Here is an 8,341-nt window from a genome sequence, read left to right as displayed (position 1 = left end):
CGGTCAACAAGTGACCTTGATCACATACGTAAACGCTGTACGCCATACTTTTTAATACACACCCCCCAGTGTCACATGATTAACAACACAAAAGAAATTCTTCCTCATTCCTTAACACTATTGTTGTCTATTTTCAAAAGCACACATGATTGAATTATTTCATATGTTTTCTTCTTTTTTCTTTTTATGCGGCAACTTAATATCAACATAGCGAATTCAAGGCCAATACATATATGTAAATAAATATGTATAAATATGTAAATAAATAGATAAATACATAAATACTTACATGGATTCATAAATACACAAAATAAAATATTCATATACTCTCCATAAATATATATTGTGCAAATATTGTTACTAAAACCATGTTAGAATAACCAGAAGTTAAACGTAACCCATCAAATACATCTTATTGTCACTGCATAAATGCTGTAAGGGTATTGTTTCACTAGAGCCTTAAAATGGCTATTTACAATATTCACGCCCGTTGGGATGTTGCGCCTTATTTATCTTGTTTTTTATTTCTTATTTTTTACTAAGTTTATGTCTTTAAACTATTTATTGCTAAAAGTGCTCTTGTACCCTGCAACTCCAGAAATACGTGCTTAAATGCAAAGTGTGCTTTGTGCCTCACAGTGCAGTAATGGATTGAAAAAATGTGCTAGTGCTATTTTAAAAGAAACAAAATGTTTATAACTATTCTATCGGGAGTATTTGAAATTCATAAGTATTCATATCTGGTAGCGGTATTCTAAATCTCATCCAGTAATATAAACCTGCTACTGATTCTAATGTGGTAAAATAATGGTGGTACATATGGAGCGTATGCATTGTCTCTGGGAGGTCCCGGTCTTAATTACCTCTCTTAGATTACAGAAACTTGTGGAGATCTTCAGTATTGTTAAGCCCTGTCGGTGATTTACAATCGAACTCAAGAATCATTCGTGACTCCAGTTGTCACAGCAAGCGTTCCCTATTACCTCCTCTACGCAGGCTGGGAACCCCATCAACAACAAAGTATTTAAGACACTTCAAGTCGTTGTTGTGCTCACTCCTAAAATGGCGTTTGACTGGATATGCGGTATCATTGTTGACAATGGCTCGCAGATGCTACAAGATCCTGACATGCACCTGTAGCTTGGTGCTGCCTATATATTTTAAGCCACAGCTGCATGTCAGTACATATACCGCATTTTCCGTTCTGCAATTGAAACTGCCCTTAATGGCAGTCTCACCCGGGCTAAATGGAGTAGAGTAGTGTGTCGTATTTACGCCAAATTTACATGCTCGACATGTAGAGCATTTAAAAAAATCTTGCCTGCGTTGAGCCACATACTATTCATGCTGAGTTCAGGGCTATTCTTAACTATCTGAGATCTCATAGACATCGCTTTCCTGTATGTTATAGTTGCTTCTGTGGGGAGTCTAGCTGCCAGTACTCCACCGTGAGTACAATTGGCCAGTTTTTCTTAGATTACAGAAACTTGTGGAGATCTTCAGTATTGTTAAGCCCTGTCGGTGATTTACAATCGAACTCAAGAATCATTCGTGACTCCAGTTGTCACAGCAAGCGTTCCCTATTACCTCCTCTACGCAGGCTGGGAACCCCATCAACAACAAAGTATTTAAGACACTTCAAGTCGTTGTTGTGCTCACTCCTAAAATGGCGTTTGACTGGATATGCGGTATCATTGTTGACAATGGCTCGCAGATGCTACAAGATCCTGACATGCACCTGTAGCTTGGTGCTGCCTATATATTTTAAGCCACAGCTGCATGTCAGTACATATACCGCATTTTCCGTTCTGCAATTGAAACTGCCCTTAATGGCAGTCTCACCCGTGCTAAATGGAGTAGAGTAGTGTGTCGTATTTACGCCAAATTTACATGCTCGACATGTAGAGCATTTAAAAAAATCTTGCCTGGGTTGAGCCACATACTATTCATGCTGAGTTCAGGGCTATTCTTAACTATCTGAGATCTCATAGACATCGCTTTCCTGTATGTTATAGTTGCTTCTGTGGGGAGTCTAGCTGCCAGTACTCCACCGTGAGTACAATTGGCCAATTTTTCTTTATGATTGACTTCACCTGCCTTTCCTGCTGACTGAATGTCGTGATCAGTCTTGGAGTGTTGTCTTCTTGTGGGGGATCATTTTCTCTCTCCTCCATAGGCATCAGGGAATCTCTGGGTCCGTATCTCACTTTTTTCACTGTTGTGTGTAGATTTAGATTCCGTATATAGGGTTCCCGATTTATGCCCTTATATAGGTACAATTCATGTTGCCCTTATTTAGGCATAGAAAATCCAGCCCTCATTTAGGCATTGTCCATGCTAACCAAATACAGGCATGGTCACCTACATCCGTCAATCCACGTCACAACGAGTTCTTGGAAAACCAAACTCTTAAGCCTTTAGGAATTTCCCTTGCTTGGATATTGATTTCTCCAAGAACTCATTATTATGCATGAACATCTATTCCTTAGGGGTTCATTCATGACGTTCCGATGCCCGACTTTTATGTCAATACAGGCATTCCTAAACACCTTCAAGGTATAAATATACCTGCACTTGCCCTGGCAAACCACGGTTCCGGTACGGTCCAGCTCGACTGCCTACTTGCGGTTCGCCACGGCAAGTTCGGCAGGAGATCGAGTTCCCGCCTGATGCACTGACCAGATGCTGTCATCCTCCTCGCAGAGAATCCAGCTCCAGTGTTTCTGACTCCCCTTGCGGGGTGTTAGATATTGAGTCCCGGAAAGGGATTCCAACCTCGCACATTCTAAGGTATGGCGCAGACTACGACTTAGAGAAACTTTTGGCAACTCTTGGCAAAACTAAGCTATAGCTAGCTATACTTTAGAAAACAGCACCTACTTCTTACCTCGTACTACACTTAGGTTAGGTACACTGGGGTAGAACAATTTAGAAGCATCCGATGAGTATTCACATTTTAGCCTGTGTTATTTATGTATGTATTTTAATTAATATATGCCATAGCTACAAACCATGCTATTGCAGTATTATTTTATCTTACTGCTAACTCTGTACGTATTGTACTTTGCAGCCTGTCTTACGATTGTAGCAGTTCATATCTCTTGCATGAGAAATAAGACTGTTCAATAAACCCTTTTTATTGAAATGCCCGTCTCTCTATTTCTATGCAACTCTGTAGAAACGAAACATGCTCGATTATCTGAGTGTAACTTCTATCTATTGTTTACACGGTTCTGAGATTGTTCTGACTCCAAGGGAAACAAAGTTGTCATGTTTATGCGGTTGTCAGAAACTAATCCCTTCTTGTATATTCGAGAAGTTTCTCGTGACCTTTGAGTTAGCTGGCACACACAAGTAATTGAGTTTAATGTACTCAATAGAGACATACTGACCTCAGTCCTATGTCAAATCTATAGTGTTTATTATTCAAATGTGCAGAGCCTATCAGGGATATAGGAACAACACTACATGGCGCCCAACGGTTTGGTAAGGCACTAATTTAACGATAGATACTGAAGTAACTCAGTCGTGCTTTTCTCAGAGACCCTCTACTCATAATACTCCATAAGATGTCTGGAGTGGGTAGGGATAATATCCGCCATAGCTGATGAGGACAAAATCCTATGTATTAGCTGTTTGGTTTGTTCAACGTTGAAGGATACAGTGTTCCAAAATATTGTGCACCTTATCTTTGTTCCCTTGAAACTTACTCTGAAACTTTCATAAAACAATGACCGAAAACGGCACACACACCGATACTGGTGGAGCTGCGGCTGACCCAGTCGTAACAGCTTTTAATCAAACAGGGTTTAATGAAACCGATGAGGGTGTTATAAACATCCATCCAAATTTAAGGAGAGCCATCACTCTAAAACTTATAAAACATGGCCTAACACCAAGAGGTGGTAGAGCAGTTTTTGTGATAGAGGCACATGAATCTCACCAGACAGAGGTATTCTATTCATGGATAGTATTCCCAGAATCAAATCCAGTAACACACTTGTTTCACTTCTACAAAGAAGATGATCCACCTGAGGAATTTATTCCTTTCGAGGATATTGAAATTCCACTCACATACCAGGAGCATGAGCTCTGGTTTAAAGGCACCCTAAAACATTACAATCACATTACCAGGCTTGGTCCACTAGGTAGACAAGGAGCAACATGGCCGATTTTAGCCAGCTACACACCTGACCCTGACATTGAATCAATGTCGGACGAGGAATTACTTAATAACATACAAAAGCTAGTAGAAATATACAGTCAAACCACAACTGTCTGAAAGTCCTGATAAGGTCTTTCCTAAAAACACTCCTACCTCTTCTAAAAATAAGTGGGAAAATAGCAAACATCATTCCAAAGAGAAGCGTTCTCAATCCCGAGGTAGGTCTCCTCAAAAGGAGCCATCTGAAAGGAGGTACAACCTTAGGAATAGGGATAATTTGAGAAAACCTGACAGGTATCAAGATACTGATACATGTTCCTCTCGTACCTTTCAGATATCATCACAGACATTCGAAAGAAGAGGACGGTCAGAGAACAAAGAAGAACGCGTAAAGTCCAAATACGATCAACACATTCAGAAAAATAAACCAAAACCTAAATTCTCCAAACAGAAGGTAGCATGTCTGAAGATCAGACATGCCGAGGATTCTGAGAACACAACTCAAGAACGGAGAATGGGCTCAGACAATGTTGGACAGTGCAGCAGAAGTTACAGTAGCTCGCCAGAACCTGAAGTGGCTTCAGGAGACAGTGGACTTGAATGAGGACACCAGGGTTAGTTCTCCTCATAGGTTATATGAAATAACACTCTGGATGGAGGGAGACATACCAAGGAAAGTGAAAGCACTCTTTTGGGAGCATCTTTCTAGCAGAACGAGACTGGCCACCAGAATTTATCTGAGAGTGCCCACATGGCGAAGACATCATTATGCCAGCCTTCTCCAATGATGTTCCAGTACATTTAAAATATACTTACGCCAGGAAATGGGCAGTGGCCCAAGCCCCAGCATTATACAAGAATCATGTAGGATGGGATGAGGACTCACCTCACCACAAAATCCAGTTAAAAAATCAACCAACTGCACAAAGGCAGTACCCGGTTAAGCAAGAAGCTAAAAAACAAGTCAGGGAGATCTTAGATCAACTTGAATACTAGGGGGTGATTGAAACATGCACCTCATCAATGAACAATCCTTTGTTTCCTGTCTCCAAACCAGACAATACATATCGTCTAGTTTTGGATTACAGACACCTAAACTCTTGTTGTAAAACATTTGCAGTGCAAAATGCACACAGTACAGCATTAATGAATAACATTGTGCGTACAAAACCACATTAGACATTTTCAAATGGTTTCTTTTGTCAAAATATTGCACCAGAAAGTAGATATTTGACCGCTTTCTCAATAATGGAGACCCAGGGTCAATTTGGTCGGCTCCCACAGAGGTTCAAAAACAGCCCGGGGTTATTCTCAGCAAGAGTAACAGAGTTACTACAAATTTATGATGACGAGGCATTGTCATATGTCGATGATATATATCTGACAGACGATGACCTGGACAGATACTTGAACAGGGTGAACACCATTATATTGGGCTTCGCCTCTGAGGGTTACAGATTCAACTTTAAAAAGTCCTGAATTGCCCATCTCAACATCCTTTTCCTAGGATATGAACTATCAAGTGAAGGCAAAAGCCTGGCAAGCCTACTTTTTAGAAAAGTGTGCGCTGCTCCAGCCACCGAAAACGCTGAAAAAACTTACAGTCGATTCTAGGCTTCCTGAATTTTGGAAGAACATACATTCTAAACTACGCAAAGAGGGTTAAACCTCTCTATGAATTAATCAAACCTAATTTCAAAGCCACAACTTGGACACAAGAACACACAGAAACTCTGTGTTCACTTCAAACATACAAGTTAGCAACAAAACACTTGTAAACACGCGTAAACATACGCAACTTAGTGATCCGAAACATTCCGGGTTAATGCGGATTCACCTACTTAACTTTTAACGAAGGTGAAAAAGTACCAATTGCATACAAATCACACTTGTATACACAAGCAGAAATGAAATTCACTTCTACAGAAAAAATTCTGACAGCAGTTCAAACCACTGAAGCAAAAGAAAGAGCCCTAGCACAGGGGAAACGCATTATGGTCGTGACTCCTGTACCAGCCTTAGAAGCAGTTACTAAAGCTAGCATTCTGAATGCAAAAGCTTTACATCCGAGATGGATACAATGGGTTAATTCTCTTGCTGCAACTGATGTTGAATATGTTTTTGATCCTTATTTGAAAACACAAGCATTCCTGCAATACGAACACGAATGTCCTCTGCCTACTGAAATTCTCCCTCTTGATCAGTACAAATTTATAATTTATACTGACGGATCTGCATAACCCGCTTCGGGGAGTAAACAAGCTTACAGTGCAGCATGCGCGATTGTTAAAGGTCGTATGCGCGATGGCAAATTCAGACCAATGGTCACAAAAATGCAATCTCTAGGAGATTGTACAGCTCAGCGAGCTGAACTACAAGCATTCAAGATGGCACTTGAAAACACGGATCGCGAATTCCCCACACTCATAGTGTGCGATTCTTTTTATTGTGTTCAATCATACAATGAATATTTACAGAATTGGCTTCAAAATGGTTTCAAAGATGCAAAAGGTGGCACATTCAAGCATAAAATGCTTTGGGAACAAGTAGTTCAGTTGCAAAATGGACTGCAAAAAACTCACGTGATACATAAGGCTGAGTCATCAACGTGATGGCGTTCACGTTGAAGGGAATTCATTGGCTGATGAAGCCGTGAAAGGGGCTGTGCAAACGGCTTCCGTAGCTGCAATCACTCGTTCAAAAACTGAAATAGACAGTGAAATAATGCTGGCTGTCAATGTTTCAAGCAAACACAGCGGTGCAGCATTACCTAACAAATTTCTACTCAAATACTCATATATAATTGATGCGAACAGCGTTCCGTTTGCTCGAATCCCTGGAGTGGGGGATAGGGTAATACCAAACATAGAACAAAGAGCAACTTTGATTTATGAAGCACATCTGGGAGAGGGTCTGACACATCAGGGGATCTCTAAAACAATTTTAGAACTAAAAGAGATGTACAGGTGGCCAGGAATTAATACACTGATTCACACTTTTATCAATGAATGCATAGACTGCAATAGAGATCGCAGTACAGAACGCCACCAGATACCTGACTACAACATAGCCAGCCCAGTTCAGATACCATTATTAGACAGCATTAGACTATCTACGTGCAGGCGTCCTCTAGGATGAATGCAATCCCACAAACACTAAATCAATTTTCCTATGGATGTGGCCTCAGCGCTTGGCTGACGCTCGAACTGTTATCAAAGATTTGCGAGTCTTTATCGGCACATACGCAATTAGCACACTACATTCTGACCAGGGTCCTGCGTTTAGCTCTCGAGCTTACAAAGAAGCCATGGCCAGTTAGGGTGTAGCATTGCGGTATTCTTCTCCATTCCATCCTGAGGGAAATTCTGTTGTGGAAATAAAAAACCGGGACATAAAGCAGTCTATAACAGCTAGGGAATTAGGTTTGGGTGATGGGTGGGTCAAACACCTTTATGGGGTCCAGCGCACACTTAATAACTTGCTAGGAAGTTCTCTAGGGGGTGTCACTCCATATGAAGTTCTATTTGGAACTAGAATGTTGGTACCGTACCTTAATATGCAAGGCACAGTGATGGAAAATAAGAAATTTGATATCAAAGATCGTTTGGCTGTTTTATAGGACTTAAATGAACTGAGAACGAAACAAAGCAACGTGCTCCTGAAGCCAACCATCACTGGGGAAAAACCGGCCGTCCCAGCATGGCCTGTCTGGATCCCAAAGCTTGGTGATCTAGTCAGAGAAAAGATCGCGGACAAGAAGGAATTTGGGCCTTCTTACAGACAACCAGTACCTGTCCTAGCAATCCACGGATCAAGAACAGTACTACTGCCGCCCCTTGCTGGTAAAAAGGAGAAAGGATTTGTGTCCATAGACCTGATCAAACCACACTATGTGGCCGATACTAAGCAGTAGGCCAAGTGGACTCCGCCAATGTAGCAGACGCACTCCTCTAGCTACAATCCAAGAGATTCAAACTGAGAGAATCATCACCTTTGAAGATTCTATAGTAAAAAATAAAGGACTAAGCAACAATGCCATGGAGACCCAAATAACAGTTTGTCCTGATACACATGTCTACAACGAAGTAACAAGTGGTCAACTGGTTCCAGCGAATTCAACAAATCTTGATGCAATTCCAACTATTGACAGAACTGCCTCTGGCTATTTCATGAACT

The sequence above is a fragment of the Triturus cristatus genome, chromosome 3_2 (assembly GCF_964204655.1).
Source record: "Triturus cristatus chromosome 3_2, aTriCri1.1, whole genome shotgun sequence".
Taxonomy (NCBI): Eukaryota; Metazoa; Chordata; class Amphibia; order Caudata; family Salamandridae; genus Triturus; species Triturus cristatus.
The sequence above is the reverse complement of the archived record's forward strand: the minus strand, read 5'-3'. Positions refer to the sequence as shown.